This window comes from Electrophorus electricus, chromosome 2 (assembly GCF_041902795.1).
Source record: "Electrophorus electricus isolate QZ-2024a chromosome 2, ASM4190279v1, whole genome shotgun sequence".
NCBI classification, from domain to species: Eukaryota; Metazoa; Chordata; class Actinopteri; order Gymnotiformes; family Gymnotidae; genus Electrophorus; species Electrophorus electricus.
In genome coordinates this window covers 8352137-8373228 of record NC_137498.1, presented here as the reverse complement: position 1 = coordinate 8373228, position 21092 = coordinate 8352137, and the positions used below count along the sequence as shown (strand labels likewise).

The 21092-nt window shown below is 39.0% G+C and overlaps 1 long non-coding RNA gene across 2 annotated transcripts; it reads left to right on the top strand.

Moving 5' to 3' along the window:
* The first annotated feature begins 13020 nt into the window (after positions 1-13020).
* LOC145660127 (uncharacterized) lies at positions 13021-19805 on the top strand. 2 transcript variants are annotated; one of them, XR_014126291.1, is made up of 5 exons: positions 13021-13078; positions 14213-14326; positions 14516-14630; positions 14778-14849; positions 18789-19805. It is a non-coding gene; the product is annotated as an uncharacterized LOC145660127 (long non-coding RNA). The 2 variants fall into 2 exon arrangements; XR_014126292.1 differs by lacking the exon at positions 18789-19805 and adding an exon at positions 17435-18378.
* Positions 19806-21092: the final 1287 nt, after the last annotated feature.

Genomic DNA, 21092 nt, shown 5'->3' with positions numbered 1-21092 from the left:
CTGCTGAAAAGAAATAAGGTTAGCATACATTTTTTAATTTTCTTATAGCCTATAAAGAACACCCAACCAAACAACCTAGCTACAAAGAGACAAGGATAAAAACATCATTACATGTATTATATAGGCATACAGATTTGAAATTAATGTGGCAAATGCAGTGGACAGGATCTAGTCTAGAATTCATCATCTGTTGAAGCATCTGTGGTGACATCCTCATATGGGTCTTCAATGTCTTCATGAGTCGCACCATAACCTGCCTCCTTTAGGTGGTGTGTTTCTTTCACAGCTACCAGGTCTGTCTTCAGCTCTTCAAGCTTTGGTAATACAACACTGTGCAGGCCACAGTAAGCTTGAGTAGAAATTCCTGAAGGGTAGTTTAAAAAAAAAAAAAAAATCAAACTGGGTAATAAAAGCACCATGAAAAAATACCACAACACAATCTACAATCTAACAACCAAACATCACACCCCCTCAAAAATAAACACAATCACATTCTGAATGCAAGATTATATATAATCAGGTCATAAACACAACATGAATAATTAACTGATCATATTAATAGGGCTTTGAAAAGTAGGATCCAGTGTAGAGTCACGTATGAATGCTGGGAAACAAAGTATCTATCAGTATGGCCCTTTGTAGGAAAGATGATCTGTAAAACAGTTCAAGAACATATATGTAAGGCAGGCTTGAACCCAGCTCAGCTAAGTGATAACACCAATAGCCTATTGGGTGAGCAGCCACGCTCTAACAAAGATGGCCCCTGTCCAAAACAGTTAGATCTTGGATCAGGTAAAACAAAAGGAAAAAAACTAAACACCATGCCAAGCATGGAAAAAGGGAGAACAAAGGACGTAACGGGAAGATATGGCAAGCCCGATGCACTGAGGAAAACCAAACTAAAATTTCCCAAACAAGACCAGAAAACAGGGAACAACTTGAATGGGTAAGGGAAGCCTTGGGAGAGAGACAGACTCGAGAGGGAAAACTGGAGAGGGGAGGTGTAAAAACACAAACACCCTCACAGATAAGAAGTGAGGTGTAGCAGGAAGGCTCACGGATCTCAATACCTGAAGTTACCAGCTAAGAGCTTGGCTCAAACAACCAGCTCTGAATGACTGGGTCATCGGGCTTTTATTAGGTCTAACCCAACTGTTGGGTGTTAAACCTGATTAGTGGTGTGGTTGACTTGAGGCCTCCCTCTGGTGGCCGGAGGGGCCTTGGCCTGGTGCCAACCCTTACAGTATCCTATATGAAGTGAACTGCATTAACAAACAAAGCTCAAATTGTTGCCTAAATGGAGCAACCAAATTACTCAGTTATAACTATCATTGTTATAAGGATAGTGAATGTCATTAGAACAATGCTAAAAATCATATCATATTAATGTAAATATTTATTAATCTAACAAGCAAATGTGGTGGAGTCTGACAGTAAGGTGTGTTTCTACAGGTTGCGTATTGGAACACAACAGGGAGACAAAACACATCACTGCACACACAGGAGACTCAGTACTGCTACCCTGCAGCTGCATAGATTTGCTTGCCAAACCTGAGAGTTTCACCTGGAAGAAATACCACCCAAAAAGAAAAACATGGGATGTGATCTCCAGTGAGAGTGAACAGTACAGAAACAGAGTTCAGCTAGGTACTGCTCACGCTCCAGGAAATCTCTCTCTACTCATATCACACCTGACAGATGAAGATGAGGGAGATTACGATTGTATGCATAAGGAATATGAACAACTATACATCAAACTCACTTTTAAAGGTAAGTAACTTAGGTCCATATTCTTAGTGCATTGATAATCTCATAAATAAACTGAACTTTAGCAAACTAGTGTTACATTATACCTGTAGCACCTGTTACACCTAAAGAGCACTCTTAGACCATCAAAGGCTGATATACTGGACATAGTATGAATGCTACAGGTCACTTGGGTAGTGTTTTCTCACTGATGTGGCTTGGTGTGATGGGACAGGTAAGGCCAGATGCTCGCGGATGTAGAGAGAAATTTATTTTGTTCCAACTTTGTGATGGGTGAACAGGCCAGGGTCAAAACAAGGAAAGGCAAGGCAGGGGTAATCCAAATCATACAGGTAAACAGTCCGAGTCCAACAACCAAAGAGCAATAACAAACCAAGCAAACTATACAAACGGGGTAGGAAAAAATCAGTAGTCTGGAGAGCAAAAAACACAGTCGAAACACGGGAAAGCAATCAAGGAAATAACGCTCAGTATGCACAGTCGAAACTAGTGGCAATACCTCAGAATGCTGGTGAGGTCTAAAGAGGTGGGAAGTAGAAAACAGGTGCTGTCAATATTCTGGTGATGAGGATCTGAATTAATGTGTATGATTGGATGAGTCCTTGACCTTGCGACGAATGGCATGTTGGGTGTTGTAGTGTGCTTGGAGTTCGGTCGACGTTACACTTGGTAGGTGTTTGTTTGGAAAAGGACAGCTAAAACAAGTCCAGGGTAAATATACATTTCATCCATTTTTATAGGGATGTATTTGTGGTTAAAGTGGTCTTGTACTTTAAAAATACTTGACTGGGATTTATATTATGACTTAATCTTCTGGAAACAATCCATAATGTCACTGACCCTCATTTTGTCTTTCATGTTATTTCTAAAGTGTATAGTTGGACTATGACAGTATCAATAAACTGCCAGTGTAAAATTGTTTCCCAGCCACACTACATCTTATACACCCAAAGTGACAGAAATGTCATGTTTTTGATTCATTGCTTAGTACTAGATGTGTTCCGTTGTCCAAATAACTTTTTTATCTATTTTACCTCATAATGACATTTTTCTTAAAGAGTTATGCGTCCTAACTATGACCATCCACAAACAGTAAGTAGGAACTGTGTGAACTGAAACCTCAAACTACTGTGGTTGGGGAAACACTGTTTTGCACTGGCATTTTGATATCATAGTCAGCACATGTCAACATTTATGAAAAATACAAATTTGATGTAAAATGTATTACTTCACAAAATGACAGATATCCACTGTTTTTGACTTAGCATCTTGTACTAGATGTGCTCCCAGTTGTCCAAATACATATGTTTTACCTCAAAATTGTTATTTTTTATTAACTTTCAAGTCCAAAATCATGTGTCCTAAGGAAGTACCAGCATCAAACTATTTCTCAGTCACACTAGTTTGACTAAAGGCTTTATAACAAAATGACAGAAGTGATCTGTTTTTGACTCATCTCACCCAATATTAGATGTATTTCCAATTGTCCAAAGACATGTTTTACCTGAAAATTGCATTTTTCTTCATGTGTCCTGACTATGACAGTCAATAAAGTGATAGTGCAAAACTGTATTTCCCAACCACAGAAGTCTAATTACAGGCTATACAACCACATTGACAGCTTTTTGGTCAACATACAAAACAAATTTAAAATATATATTTTAAATACTTCTAATACTTCATTGGGAATTTTATTTTGACATAATTTGATTTGTTTTGTGGCCGTATCACAATGCTCAAGAGGGATAATTCCATTGCATTAGTGCTAACTCTATAATATAACACCATTACTTGGAAAGTCAACACTTCATTATAAAAATTAGTTTTTAAATAAACTTTTAAACATGCGCTGATGAGCTTGTTCACCTGCCCCCCCCTCAGGTACAATCACATGTCTACTAGTGTCACGAATGTAAACCATCCTGAATGTTCCTATACACATTTATAATGGGTCAGTACTGTAGCCAAACTTGCAAACACAAGTAGTACTAAAGCAGTACACCATCTTATGCTAACAAACACATGTTCCTCTCCAGGGATCTCAACAACAGAATTTACATCAAGATTTGATGGCAAAACAAGTGCAAAGGCTCCAGCTGACGCTTCCACTACTGACAGTGCAAAGACTCTGACTGACGGTAACATGCATTTACTGCATATCCACATGGTCTCCTAATATCTTAAAAAGCAATTAAAATGCATGCTGTGTAAAAACACAAACACTAATACGCACACAAATACACATAACATTTGCATAACGTTTGCCTTCAGATGTCCAAAACCCTGCTGGTGATCTATTATATATTCTCATGACTACTGCTGTGGGAGCTGTCCTCCTCCTGCTGCTGGGTCTCGTGGGGGTCTTGTGCTGGAGATACAAAGGTACACACACACACACACACACACACACACACACACACACACACACACACACACACACACACACACACACACACACACATGCATGCATACAAGTTGTGGGTCACACTGTCTGGTTTTCTAATGTAGTCCAGAGACATGGACAAACGAGGCTAAGAAAGGGGCAAACAGAAGAGAAGAGAGAGCAGGAGACACAGGTGAATGCTCACATACCATCCACTGTAACATAAGAAAAACAACCTCCGCATCATTACTGGCACACGTCCTTCAAGGTCAAATCTTCCATGGTGTGTGTGTGTGTGTGTGTGTGTTTTTACAGGATTGTTCTGCTGTGCTTTGTTCACCTGTTCAAGTGAGTGCTATTTTGTATCTGAATAGTGGGGGGGGGGGGTGGTTCAGATGATACAACACAATTAGTACAATACCGTTCAAATAACGGATCACATACATCACGTACAGCACTTTTTAAATTTTTTTTTTTTTTTTTATAAGGAAAACCATCTTTGGGAAACAGGTTGTGAAGTTCAGGTTTTGTTGAAGCAGTAACAAATACCTGAGCAGAGGGTTTTATACAGATAGTGTGTGGGGTCCATGGTGAGTTTTTGATACAAAGCAGCTCTTGATGAATGTTTTTGATGATGGCTGTTGTGATCTCCAGTTTGAAATCAGTGGAGATGGTGGTGTGTAGGAAGCTCAGACTCCACATCACTTACTGTACTGAGTTACAAAGGGAGATGGACAGATGTCTTATTTCAGAAATGTATCATTCATCTCTACTGCTTTTTGCATGTTGACCTCCAAGTTGTTTTCAGTGCACCACAAAGCCAGACGAGCCACTTGACTCCACTAGCAGTCAGTGTTGCTAACGAGTCCTGTTAGGGTCATTTGCTTGATGATAGCTGGAGATGCACTTGTTGGTGTAGCAGGAGAAGAGGAGGACTGAGAGTGTCCAGCCTTGAGGAACCCCAGTGCTGATGGATAGGGGCTCTGACAGATAAGGTTCCAGGCACACAAGCTACCTTCTATCTCACAGGTAGTTGAAAATGCCCTGACAGACGTAGGGTTCCACTCTCAGTTGTGTTGAAAGCTGAGCTGAAGTCTACAAACATGACTCTGTCATAGGATCCTAGAAGGTCCAGATGAGTACAGACATAGTGTTGATTGTGACTGGGCATAGTGTAGATTGCTCTGTAAAACTATATCAGTCCAAGGAGGTGGGAGTGATGGACTTGACGTAAAACAGAACCAGCTTCTCAAAGCATTTCTTGACTACTGATGTTAAAGCTTCTGACCTGTAGGTATTAAGGCGGGTTATATTGTCCTTCTTTAGACAAGGATTATTTACCATTAAATTCTACATGTGTTTCACTTCACCTCTGTCCTTATGGAGCACAGCTCTTATCACTGCATTCATATGAAAACGGGTCTTCTGGACATGTACCAGTGATTTCACACCACATATAGCATATTGTTGTTGCCCTTTGCATGATGGTCATAGGTGCATAAAGGTTATTGGTGCATTTGAATTGTGCATTTGTGTGCATGTATAGACTCCTATATACAGTATTTTTGTGAAAGTGTGCTTTAGTGTTCACACAAGTTTGCTAATTTTCCATTTCTGTGTTTCTACAGGAAGATTCGAGTGTCCTATACGCAACTGTAAATCGAAAAGCGAAATGCAAAACAGCACAAGAACAGGTGTGCATCATACTGAATGTGTGTTTTGTAAACATGTGTGTTATGTAACAATTGTTAATGTGTTATTCCTACAGGATGATATCACTTACTCCACTGTAATACACAGTCAGAAAACCAAACCAGCATCCACTCCAATGGATAATGCAGATTAAACAGAATATGCCAGCATCAAATTAAATTCAAATTAAGCACACACTCTCTCTCACACACACACACACACACACACACACACACACACACACACACACAAACACACACAAACAAATGCAATCAAGCAAATGGACAAAAAATAAACATACAAAAACATATATGGTAGCCAGTAAATAGCAAGTATTTTTATTTGTTTCTTCACTGTAAATGCCTCATTAGGGGTTAATCTGCTGAAAGATGATTTGAATACTTCTGTGAATTATTAGCTTTTTTGCATGTAATTTATTAGTAGTAGTGCTTTTGGCTTTAATGAAATAAAAAATGATGTGTAAATGTTCACGGTACGGCCCCTCCTCCCAGACGTCTTTTTCTGTGTGTGTCGCCCTGTGTTTCACACCTGCTCCTCATTTTGTGTCATCACTGTGCGTGAGTAATTTGTGTCATTTCTGTGCGTGAGTATAACTCTCATGTTTAGTAGTGTATGTTGTTATTGATTGACCATGTATTAGCCTATGTGCTACATTGTCTGTTGTCTGGTGTTAATAAACGTAACTTTTGTCGGCTCATTCGTGCGTCCTGCCTAGCCTCCGTCGTTACATAAATGTGCATATCATTTTATGTCAAGTGCTTTATTGTTGACTGTAGCCATTACTTCACTGTGAGAATTTATTTCTGTTTTAAAAATAAAGAGCAAAAGCCAGATGAGTGTGGTTTCTATTTTTACCTGCTCAAAATGACACATTACACCTTTATAGAGGTGAGGCACTAAAATGAGTTTAGACTGTGTACTGAGTTACCAGTCTATATGTACACCTGCTCCATAGGTATGACTGTAGAATTAGTTTAGGCTATAAGACATGACACTGTTTCATGGGTTTCTAAATCTCTGAAAGTGTAGGTGGGATGTTTTTCATCAAATTACCTAAATTATTGCAAATTCCATTAGCATTAAAATGTCTTGCCACTGGAAATGACAAATTCTTAATTCTGATGGTCCAAAGGTGTTCAACAAAACAATCAGCAAACATTCTCTTGGTTCCTCCAATATACAGATGAATACATCTCTTGCAAAAGATAAAATAGACCACTCCTGGAGTAATGCATGAGGAGGAATAGGTGATAAAAACGGATCCTTTTATTTTAGTTATTATATTGTCTTTGTTAATAAGGTTTTATGAAGCACATCTAGAGCAGGCTACAGTACCAGTTATTATTATTATTATTATTATTATTATTATTATTATTATTATTATTCAACGGGTCATTTACCTGTCTTTAAGGGCATGCCTGTTTGTTAGTTTATTATTGATTATACACACACACACACACACACACACATATATATATATATATATATATATATATATATATATATATATATATATATATATATATATATATATATACAGAGAAATTTCTGACAGCGACCCTTCATAAGCTGTGTAAGCAAAGTGCTTAAGAAGTTGTATATTTTTCTATAGATATCCACTCGACATCTTTAACTACAGTACCTTGCAGCTGCTTCCCAAGAATCTTCAAGTGCACAAGTGCTTCAAGTTTCCAGAATGAATGTATTTAGAAGTATCTAGATAACACTTCCCCTTTGGTCAAACACACATCACTTATGAAAAGCAAGACAATGTAATTTGGTACAGCACCTTTCATCCACAATAGCAATTCAAAGTGCTTTGCACAAATATATAGTAGCAACAAAGAAAAAAAACATTAAAATAATATGAAAGATGCTAATAAAAAGGACACCATGTACACAAGGTACAGGATGGCAACACTGTCAGTGAAACGATAGATAGATAGATAGATAGATAGATAGATAGATAGATAGATAGATAGATAGATAGATAGATAGATAGATAGATAGATAGATAGATAGATAGATAGATAGATAGATAGATAGATAGATAGACTTTGACAATAGAATTTGGCAAGAGCTGATTACATGTGACTGTGATGCATCACTTTAAGTAGTGTGTTAAGCCGTCCAAAATGAGCTAAACTTTAAAAATACATGATGCAATCTGGTTTATGAGAATACATTAGAATTATTTGGTTCAGTTAACCAACTGCCATCAAATCTATTGGTAATCTTGCTGGTATTTAATTATGTTTATCAGGGATATTTTGTACATAGGCTTGTCCTAATTCTACAAATTGGAGTCAGTTTCCCAACAGAGTCATGCAATAACATAAAACAGCAGAGTGCCACTTTAAATACTCCTAACAATATAATGCTGTACATTGAAACTGAACCTAAATTAGTCAATGATGTGTTTATGTACTACTGTGGTTAAAGCAAAACTCTCTCATTAGTTGCATAAATTAATGTGTTTCTGCAGGCTACACACTGGACAGCACAAGGGAGATCAAATATATCATTGCTTACACAGGAGATTCAGTACTGCTGCCCTGTTCCTGCACTGACCTACACACAAAATCTGAGTTTCACCTTGAAGAAACACAACACTAAGAGAAACACATGGGACATGATCTCCAGTGAAAGTGAACAGTACAGAAACAGAGTTCAGCTGGGTACTGCTCACTCTCCAGGAAATCTCTCTCTCCTCATATCACACCTGACTGAAGGGGAGGGGGAGTGTAAAGGTGTTATCTTAAAAGGAGAGAATATAAAGACACCGTACTCACCATTAAATCTCTATCAAGCACAGTGATACTGTCATCATTAGACTGAACCCACAACTTTTGACTGTTCCAGACCTTCTGTGTTAAACTGTGTTTAGAGCAGTACTATAAGCAGATGTTACTCAAATGCACCATTTGTTGTAATGAATGCCGTTAGGGTTGCAAGCAGTCAGCACTGAGGTAGTAGATGACAATTTTAATTTTAGATTAAAACTGCAGCTATGAACTTACTTGAGCCGTTAACACACGTAATACATAAAACTCTCTCTGAACAAGCTTCTCTCACTTCTCCATTCTGAGAGTGTAGGGATCACTGCAGAAAATCACTCCAGATGAAGCATCTGGGTCAAAGCATTTAGTTGGTGTCATTTTGCTTTTTAATTGAAATCGAAAACATACCCCAAACTAGCACGGCCTCCTGTTGGGTCTACATGAGCTTATGGAGGGTGTCTGTGGTGGTTCAGTCTGCAGTCTGGCAGGGAACGTCGAGATGGAGAACGTCACTGCTTACTCGGTCCTGCAGCCCTGCTCCTGACTCGGTCCTGCTGCCCTGCTCCTGCACTGACCCACACGCCAGACCTGAGAGGTTACACTGTGCCAGGCACAGTTCAACCAGAAACAGGTGGAGTGAGAGTGAACAGTACAGAAACAGAATTCACCTGTACTGCACACTCTCTAAGAAATCTCTCTCTACTCATATCACACCTGACTGAGGAGGATGGCGGGCTGTACTTATGCAATCATAAAGGAGCTCAAAACAGATACATCAGGCTCAATGTACAATGTAAAACATATATCAGTGGGCTTGTATGTTTAAAAATGCCCATAAAAAGTATAACTTTTTAAACATAGCATAGCTTTTAAATAATGACTAGAGATAATGTGTGCAATATGGCTCAGGGCCAACTGTCTCCTAAATGAGTAAAAGGATTATTTCATCTTCATTTTCAACATTCAGAGTTGTCTTTGCGCTGCACCACCCCTCACTCCTCAGTGTTGTTACAGTCTCTCCTCAGACTCTGCCCTACATCCCTCTTTGCTTTGGTCACCGTGATCTTCCACCACATCATCGTGGCTGTGGTCTACTGTACCAAGAGGACCAAAGCTACAAACAACATAAACAAGCTGTTGTAGTATCACCATGCCTCCTGAAATTAAGAATTTATCATCCATTTTACCTCAGCATCAGTTCCTGCCACACTGATGGAGATGGAACAGACAACAGACATTAACAGGCCCACTACAGACCTACACACTTTCTCAATGTACCGTCTATGGACCTAAATACTTGATCAGAAGGACAGCCAAAGAGCTACACAACTGATCCTATCTGGGTAACCCTTTATTTGGATTGTCTGCATTTAGACATTCAACAGACCATCTCTAGACTATTGACTGTTCAAAGTTATGAATATCTTATTAACCAATTCTCAACAACATGTGAGTAGAGGCTTATCTATCTTTCAGCATGTCTTATATTTCACCAATAGACTGCATGTTACTCATCAACTAAAAGCAAGGAATTATAGTATAGATAGGATAGGTGAATAGATGTTGCAAATAACCATCAAAGTATCTCTAGAGATTGTATAGCCTGCACTGTATAGATGAACAACTGTTCAATTCATTTTTATTGAAATTTAAAGTTCAGTTACACTACAGTGCATATAAATGAGACATTGCAGTTTCTGAGGAATATTATATTTATTAAAATTTTTACCTTCTCCAGTAAAGTACTGTTTTGATAGTTCCTCTTTTTTATATACACTGTTTATACACTATTTTTAAACATGTATTAATCATTGTTAGATTAATAGTCCATCAAAATGAAATTCTCTTTTAGTCCTCCAGATGGAATTGTTTCTCCATGGTGAGGCCAAGGTTTCTGACAGAGTGTAGAGGACAACATAGTCACCTGGAACATACTGCCTCTTTAAATTTATTCAGACAATTCAGTCTGTCTTTGTAGACATTTCGTTAGTAGTCTATAGACTTATATACTTATAACTTAGCCAGTTTAGCTTTCATTTTAGCACTCGATGCACTGCTTCTGGTGTGAAATGGGATTAAGGCCTACTTTGTTGTAAAAATGTCTTTATTAGATCAACTTGTTGCAAGTTCAGATGTAACACTTTGCAGATGTAAGTTCAGAGGTAATACTTTTAAAGTCTCTTAGCTCTTCAGAAAATCCTCCCGTACTTCCCAGCAAAGGTCAAAGTGCATTTGGTTCAATTTATTTGAAGAAAAGTTTTACTTATCATAATAAACATAAGCAATCTTACCTGTGGACTTCAAGGACTTTTTCTAATGAATAGTGTTTCTCGTCATTTCTTGTCATAGCATGTACAGGTAGAATGAGATGAGTGCAACACTTTTTTCTCTCAGTTACTCAGAGACTCTTTGGACTAGACCAACCACTTCTTTACATATAAAGCTTACATCTGTCTTCTAATTAGTCATGCCATTTAAAAATGATTACACATGACATCCACTTATTTAGTTGAATAGAAGAAGTCAGATGTTGCAACTGACCTCAATCCTGGGGACGGTCTCAGCACAGATCAGGGACGGTTGCAGCATGTTACATATACATTATTTTTACTTTTGCTTTTTGCCTCTTAATTAAATCTTAATTAAATTAAAACTAGAAACAGACTTCCTGGCCCAAGAGTTCAAAGTGTCATGCCCAGCAAGGTTGCTTTAAACCTGAGCACACTTCAGACCGTTTCACTCTGTAAATCTTTCCAGACCCAAGAGGTCACAGAATCATAGCCAGCAAAGTAGCTCTGGGCCTGGGCACACTTCAAGCAGTTTGACCCTTTAAATAAAACTAGAAACAGACTTCCTGGCCCAAGAGGTCACACAGTCAAGCCCAGCAAGGTTGCTTTAAACCTGGGCACACTTCAGACTGTTTCACTCTTTAAATCATTCAAAGCACCACATTTCAAGGCTCAAGAGGTCACAGAGTCATGCCCAGCAAAGTAGCTCTGGGCCTGGGCAGACCATGCAGTTTGACCCTTTAAATAAAACTAGAAACAGACTTCCAGGCCCAAGATGTCATACGGTCATGTCCAGCAAAGTAGCGCTGGGCCTTGGCACACTTCACGCAGTTTGACCCTTTAAGCAAAACTAGAAACAGACCTCCAAGCCCAAGAGGTCACAGAATCATACCCAGTAAAGTAGCTCTGGGCCTGGGCACACTTCAGGCCATTTGACGTTTTATATAATGGAATCACCAGACCTCCAGGCCCAAGAGGTCACACAGTCGTGCCCAGCAAAGTAGTGCTGGGCTAGGGCACACTTCATGCACTTTGTGCCTTTAAATAATACTACAACCAGATTTCCAAGCCCAAGAGGTCATACAGTCATGCCCAGCAAAGTAGCTCTGGGACTGGGCAGACCATACAGTTTGACCCTTTAAGTAATACTACAACCAGACTTCCAGGCCCAAGAGGTCACACAGTCATGCCCAGCAAAGTAGCTCTGGGCCTTGGCACACTTCACGCAGTTTGACCCTTTAAATAATACTACAATCAAATTTCCTGTCCCAAGAGGTCACACAGTCATGCCCAGCAAAGTAGCTCTGGGCCTGGGCACACTTCATGCAGTTTGACCCTTTAAATAAAACTAGAAACAGACTTCCAGGCCCAAGATGTCACACGGTCATGCCCAGCAAATTAGTGCTGGCCCAGGGCACACTTCATGCTCTTTGTGCCTGGGGCTACAATCCTGCACTTTTAAAAAATAATAAACCATTTGAAGCGGTAATGAACGGAGCATTTAATTCTGTTTGTCTAGTGGCTCAATTTCATAATATAAGCATATATTATGCAAGACAGTGTTTGCCTAACTGCATAGCCTTGGTACTGAAACACCCGAGAAAGATGAGCCTTGTTTTGTTGAACATTGTATTGTGATCAATAAGCCTAATTTTCAGTTAAAATTGTATAATTTCTTAAGAATTTATTATTATAGTTGTTGTTTAGGTTGCATTTTGATCCTTAATGAGTGTTCAAATGACTTTGGATTATAACGAATACAGAGTGAGTGAATTGTACCTATGTGGAATGATTACTAATTAATTAATATATAGTTTACATGTATAGGTTATATTTACTTTATTTATTTAGATTTTTTAATCTGAGCCTGATAACAAAATGATAGCGTAAAGAGGGGGAAATGATTTTAAAATGTGATTTATAATATGAGACTATAATGTCATTTCAGCTGCACTTTTTTCATTGTTCTAAACAGCCACTGAACAGAATTTAGCGCTCCATTATGTCATAATGTGTGTCATTCTATTTCTGACCCCAGATCAGTTTATTGAGTGGATTTGCCGATGACGATCATTTTAGACAAAACATCAACAGAGACTACAAACAATTCTTCACGCATAAGAGGTACTGAGAAACGAAAACAAAACGTAAGTAGAATTTAGTTTTATCTACAAAGGCAGATACTAAATATTTGATAAATGAATCGTATTATAAACAAGTAGCCAATATGCGAATTTAAAATGAGAACACACATTTTAATGATGGAGAACTTTTGACTGAACGGAGAACTAATTAGTGGGCTGATAGTGAGCTCCCCGCCCCACTAGTCACGTGATACGGCCCGCCGCCTGCAGTGGGAGTTCATGGTCTTGTGTGAAACCACGACTATGTAGTCACACACACCTGCAGCGGGTTATTCTGCTAATGTCTGTGTGTGTTTAAACCCCGGTTGGTGTGTGTATCCCTGTCGGTCTGTGTTCGCTAATGTTCACGTACGTGGTGCACTTTGTTTGTAAGCTGTGTTCAACGTTGCTCATGTTCATCTTGCCTTTTTCGTGTGAGCGCCACTGTGTTCGTTATTCGTGTTTGTCTAATAAACGTCTGTCTACGTCAAGGGAGTTTGTGGGACCTGCGGCACTCGGGACGTCTCAGCTGTTTAATTTAACGGACCGCACAAATATTTTAAAATGCGGCATAAGTGAGTAGAGAATGAACTAACTAAAAGGAAACGTTGATGAATAAAAGGAGACGTAGCTGAAAATATTCGCGTAACTGAACTCCATTAGATGAAATGCGTTGACTGAGACAAGGGAAAGTGACTTCTGCGCTTGTTTTAAAAAAGCCTTTGTAAGACCACGAGTGTGGCCATTATGCACTGTCGCACAACAGACAACCTTTGTTTCACATTTATTAACATTTGTAGAAGAAATTGAGCTACGGGTGGCCATTTGTTCGGTTACATAATAACTGTATATAAATATATAAAGTCTACAGGCTTTGATTTCTCATTTCCATATAGAGATATGAAACTGGGGTACAAAGGTAATCCTGTGCACAAATGCATGTAAAATAAGCCTTGTTTTGTAGAAAACTGTGTTGTAATCAAAGCCTAATTTTCATTTCAAATTTAATTACTTCTTAGGACTAAATCTTTAATTCTTAAAAATTAAAGGTTTTTTTTAAATATCCAAAAACACATGCAAACTGTTTCAACTTTTTAAAAGAAACTAAACAGCTTTATTATCATTCAGTGCAGTAGAGCTTTCTTCTGCCCTTTCTAGATGCCAAGGGACAACTTCATTATTAATATTATTACCAGAAGCCAGAAGAGTCATAGAGACCCTGCTCCCATTGCTTGGTTTAAGCAACATTACTGTGCCAATCTGGGAGAAAGTGTAAGTGTCTACATCTTTTTTACTGCATCCACGGTTTTATTTATTTTGCCTTCACATTTTCCTGACTTGTACAGATGGCAATCCAAAATATGCTGTCCATTAGTGGAGTTTCCACTGCCCAGGTGGGGTCAATGGATGATTCATTTCCTTTACAATTCATCACTGATTATTTCTCATTTCTCACTCAAGAAACAGGAGGACTGTAAGGAGGTTCGTACCATCCGGAGCATAACTGCTGAACACATTATGATCATAGAGTCAACGGGAGAGATTTGCTCTTTGGACCACAGTGTACATGTAGAAGGTGCAGATGTACTTTCTTGCATAAATCTAGCTTTACATTAAGAACACACAGTAGGACATGATGTTTGCTCACTTTAAATATGTTCCTGTACTTTGTTATGTAATTGCATTTTTATTGATTTTTTGGGGAAAAAAACAACATCTGTAGATGTAAGAGAGGATCTGGGTGGAGTAGGGGAATCTATTACAGAGGCAGTCAAAGTGGAGAACACCCCAGCTGGTGAGTAGCATCAAAGCACCACATCAATAATCAGAGTTTACATACATCCACTCCATGGACACCAGTTTAAAAATTCTACTTTTATTTCAAATATAAAGGCTCAGAATGCAAGAAGTTGAAGAGAGTACGCATCTTCTTCAGACGAGCATGGCAGGCTATAAAAAGCACCTTGTCCTGTGCCAAGCGCTCCAACAAAATTAGCCCTACTCTTTAACTTTTCCCAGGTCTTTTTACCAATTTATTTTGTATTTCTTTTTTCCCTTCATTTTCCCCAACCTGTCTTTTCATTTTCTGAACATCTTTTGACTTTTTGATTTATTTCTGATTAATAAATTTTACTTCATGCAAATATTTTGTTTGTTTGCATTCTGGACCTTTTAATCATATTTTCATTCTAAAACCAGCCAGGTTATGATTCTAATTCAGCCAAATAAATCTTGAATGATTCAACTCACTTTAATAACATTTTTAGATTATCACATATATGTACAGTTTCATGTCACTCAGCATTAAGAGAAAATTTCACACTCACCTTTAGTGAGAGGAAGTACAGTAAAGAGAAACACAAACTTAGCATCCTTGTCTCTATGGAAACACCACTGAACTCCCAGCACACACTGACAACTCTACACCTAGATCTCCACTACCACTGTGGACATACACTGACTCCAGAATTCTCACAGCATTACTTCATTACTCCAGACCCTAATGTCCACCCAGCAGAGAGGAACTGGGAACAAATGAACTTGGCCAGAGCTCTTATGTTTATTTTCAAGTTCACATCACCAGCTTTACGGAGACATACAAAACCACACACAGTGCCATCATGTCCTTTGACCTGTGAGGTCTCTGGTTGTTTCTTCCTTTGTGATGTATCCTACAATCCCACACTGACCATGATGCTGCATCTGTGAAACCATATAGGAGACACACATGCTCATTATAAAGCAAAGGGGGTGGAGTCTGATGTAGAGGAGAGAAACAAACAGACATATATTATCCCATCGCTCTTATTCTCAAACTCCTCTTTCTAAGTTTATAGTTTTAAAATGCAGTTTATAGAGTTAATCACCTCAAAGCTTGCGCATATACAAATTTTTGCACTACTTTTTCATAGCTTGATATATTTTAGGTTTGCACTGTCTTATGTTGTCCTGTGTACTTAATATTTTATTCATTGTATCAAATTTGTTTTATTGGTAAATATACTTTGAACTATTATGCACTGTCACTACAGAATGCTGTGTGCTTTGTCTTCAGAGTCTATAAGCATGCAAACATACACACACACACACACACACACACGCATTTAAGAATTTATAGATAGTGAGAGGACCTGCTTTTTGTTTGGTTTTTCAGTTTCCACATCACAATAATTTCTTTTGACCATTGCTTATGTAGAAAAGTTCTTTAAGATTTTTTGTGAGTAATATGAAGTTCTGAATTTACTGAATGAGTCAAAAACAATAAGACACAATAAGAACCTATTTGAACTTTGATAAACTCTGTTAATCAGCCTTTGAACATAGACATGGTTTGGGTAGTACATGAGCAGTCCCTTTTCTCAGTGAAGTACTGACATCTCTTCTCACAGTACACAATATTCCCCAAATTATCAGTAACCATACCAGTCCTACACATACTAAACCTGTTTTGTACTAAATTAAATTCAAACTAGACCTGCCATTGAGAACACACTGGAGCCTAGTTCTAGTTTTAGTCTGTGTTTAAAACATCATCCTTTATCCCAATTTCACGTTAGAATAGACCCAGCAGTCAGAGTTGTGCTGTTTTGATTATTAAACTACACTTTACCGAATAAAAGTAGTATTTTGTACTATTTCTAGCTAGAAACCACTGATAAGCCTGTCATGGCATAAGGCAAGAAATAGACTAGAAGGAAACTGAGCTTGTGAGTGTGTGACCACAGTTTAGCTGCAGAGGGACAGAAGCAACACGGTTGTCACTTCTGGTCTAAAATGGGCTTTAGACTCTGATCTGGTACCCACTGCCCACTGGTTGGAACTGTGAGAAATGAACCTGCAGCAGACGTCAGACATCCTGAGCTCTCAGACCAGAACAGTCTCCTCCTTTTTCTGGGGTGTTCATAAGGTGTTTTGAGACCAAAATGTTTATTGACTTTAAAAACTGCACATATTCACATTAAAATGCATACACATTTCTAATACTTTTCTACCACAATTTAGTCCACAAACCATATTTTTCTCACACCACTAATAGATTAAGAACACTGCTGTAAAAGTGGAGCCTGGATGTTATATTTGATGTATTCATTAAGCTGAGTTATTTCATGACACAAGTATTTACATGAAAGTAGGGTCATACACTGACTATGACTGCAGACATTAGCATTAGGGTATTTATACAGCAGGAGACAAACAGGAAATATCTGGGAACAATTACTGGGAGGGGTAAGAGACAAAACTCACATGAGACACCATAATCAGTACGGGTGGGCAACTATGTTTCATCCACCCTCACCCTCAGCACTTTAGCTCCCCAGGGTTGTGTCCTAAGCCCCATGCTCTACTCACTGTACACCTACGCTGTGTGGCCACTTCCAGCTCTACCATCAATGCCAAGTTTGCTGACGATACTGTCGTCATGGGTCTGATCTCGGACAACGATGAGAGGGCCTACCTGGAGGAGATTAAACACCTGGAAAACTGGTGCCAGGAAAATAATCTCCTCCTAAACGTCAGCAAGACAAAGGAGTTGATTGTGGACTGCAGCAAGAAGCAGGAGCGGCACTACCAACCTGTTAGGATTAATGGAACCACGGTGGAGAGAGTAGACAGTTTCAGGTACCTTGGAGTTCACATCTCGCAGGACCTGTCCTGGTCCCACCACACCAACTCCCTGGCATGCACTATTGAGAGCATCCTCACATGAGTCTGGTTTGGGAACTGCACCAAGCAAAACAGACAAGCACTCCAGAGCATGGTGCGTTCAGCAGAGCGGAACTTCATATGGAACTTCCTGACCTGTAGACCACCTAATACAAGTGGTGCCAGACCAAGGCTAGGAGGATTGTGAAGGAATCCACCCATCCCAACAATAGGCTCTTCTCTCTGTTGAGGTCAGGGAAGCGCTTTTGCTCCCTGAAGACCAACACAGAGAGACTGAAGAGGAGCTTCTTCCCGCAGGCCATTTGGGCCCTGAATCAGGCCAACTGATGGAACTGAAGGGACTACTCTGTGTATGATGTCCACAAACATCATAAAACAAAACAAAACAAACAAACAAAAAAAAAACTGTGAATTGTAAATTGTAAAAACTGGAAATTGTACATTGTATATATGCATAGTATACATCCTGTCTTCATTCATCATAACATATTTATTTATTCATTAAACCACTCTCCATTACCCTGTATCTCTCCTCAGCCATGGACAGAGCAGTTACATAAAGCATTTCACTGCCAGTTATAGCATGTATGACTATGTACGTGACAAAGAGTCTGAGGTCACATGTGTCAGGCCTCTGCTACCAGGCCAGTGTTGAGAGATCATTCCTGAGCCCCCCACCCCCCACCCCCCCAATTAAATTAAATAAATAAACATATTTAATAAAGCCATATGTGCAGAGCATGACTAGCCTGACTGTGTACTGCTTTCCCAGTGGGTTTTTGCATTACACACACATACTTATTCACACAGTGACTATGTTTTCACTGGCTTATCATCAAGAGAAAAAGGATGTGAGTTTTGCCTACCACATGCTCAGTGTCTCCATCGAGGGTTGGCCGGATAACCTCAGATAACCTCAGATAATCTCAACCAAAACCCTAGTACCATGCTATTCTTAATCAGTTCAATAACAGTGTTTTTATGAGGAACTCCATCCTTAGAAATTATATTGTAGCCTTGCATTATTCAATTCCATAGAAATGTATTTTTATAATGGGCTTCTCAGCAGGTGTTATCACAAGGCAACAATTACATAAATCAGCTTTAAGAGATCGAGAATCCAGGCTCATCCTCTTCTGTTCGACACGGGATGGTATGATCATTATAGTTCCCTAATATACACACCCTTGTACGTGGACATGCCTAATAATTTAGTCTCTCTTTCTGCTGAGGTTCACCTACCCCTGATGTCATGATGTTATTGAGCCTACACCCGTCTCATCTGCCATGGCTACTCCCTCCACCCACTGATGTCCCCTGTTGTAGCCCACCACACCTCCACCCCAGCCAACTAATTCTCCGTTGCCTTTGATGGACATTCTCTTGTGGGATGGGTTTCGGACATGTGCACACATTTGGACAAGACTAAGACCTCTAGAGAACCAGACTAGACATTAACTGCTTATTTTTTCATTTTATTATTATTTATTTATTTTTCTCATAAAATTGTTACTAAATTATCATTGTGGTGACCGTTGTTGGCCAGAGGAGGATGGGCTTTGATTTTATAAGGTGTGTGGGTCTAGTTATTGATGTGTATACATGTATTTGTGTGTTTGTGTGTGTGTACTGGTATATGTAAATACCTCTTTCCGTCCAGTAGGATGAGTCCCAGCAGCAGAAGGACAACACGAATGAGGATAGAGTAGTACTGCCTGTGAGAGACATTTTGGGAAATATTGCCACTTGTATTGTCTGTGCATTGTCTATGCTGCTATGTTGCCACTGTTGGGCCCCTGAGCAAGGCCCTTAACCTACAATAGCTCAAATTGTCATAACTGTAAATTGCTTTGGATAAAAACATCAGGTAAATGTTTTATCTGATTGGATCTCTGAACCATTTCTGATTTCTTACTTCTATTTTTTGCCCCTCTTGGATTTGTCTGCCTGGATATTTTGTCTCTCTAGATTTTGACCTGGACTGTAGCTCATCTCTGTGATGCTCCCTGGCTCTGTTTATCCTATAGTACAGGCTCTGACCCTTGCCTGTGTTTTGACCGTGGTGGATTATCCTTTTCAGATTAAAAAACCATGTTTAATTTTATCCTCGAGCATCTGGATTTCTCTGAAACATCACAGTGTCACTGGAGTGAATGTGACATTGTTCCTCAAAATCCCTACTGAGCCAGTTAGTGATTGACTGATTACACCATGAAGTTCAGAGCTGGATCACAGCAGAGCTTAAAGCCCATGAATTTCAAAAAGTAGCATGGTCATGTGTATGTGTGTGTGTATCTGCATGAGCTGTCCAGTTTTCCTGACCAAGTGGACCAAGAGCTGCATCATATACAGAATGAACAAGTGAGGAATAAATAACACAAACAGAAATAAACAAGTGAGCACATTTCACACATCTCACCAAAGTGCACCCAGATTAGCAATATATATGTGAGGAGGAAGAGATGCATGCTGGGAACACTCACATCGGTAAACTGGTAGCTGTTGCCACAGTGGTGTGTGTGGGTGCTTGTGTGTGTGTATATATATATATATATATATATATATATATATATATATATATATATATATATATATATATATATATATATATATATATTTGTGGTGGGTAGGGGTGTATCACTTTAGCAGGTTTATCACTTTGAATGTACATTTACTATGTTTGTAAAATTATGTCTTTATCCAGGTCCTTCAAATGTGGGTCTGGCCATCCTGCAGAAGCTGTGCATGTTTATGTGTGTGTGTGTGTGTGTGTGTGTGTGTGTGTGTGTGTGTGTTAGTTACGTACAAATGAGGAATAAATAACACAAACAGAAATAAACAAGTGAGCACATTTCACACATAGCACCCAGTGCACCCAGATTAGCAATACATATATGAGGAGGAAGAGGTGCATGCTGGGAATTCTCACATCTGTAAACTGGTAGCCATGACTACAGTGACATCAGAATAACTTAGGACTAAATAAGAAAACAGTATTTAACCTGGAGTCACTGGAGTGAATTTATGCTGCTAGAGTCATTTAGTGATTGACTGATTAAACCATGAAGTTTAGAACTGGATAATTGACACTGATGAGGATTTGGAGACTGTTTGACAATCTTCATGGGTGAGTGAAAGACGTAAATATGTCATTCACACACCACTCAGAGGAACAGCACAGCGGAATTTTAATTAAACTCACAAACCCAGAAAGGAAGCATGTGTGTGTGTGTGTGTGTTTGTGTGTGTGTGTGTCTGTGTGTGTGTGTGCGCGTGTGTGTGTGTGTTGTGGATAGAAGTTTGTCAGAGTTTCATTTGAATTCACTTCCTCTCCAATATAAGTGTACTTGTGAAGTCATTCAGTAGACTGTAT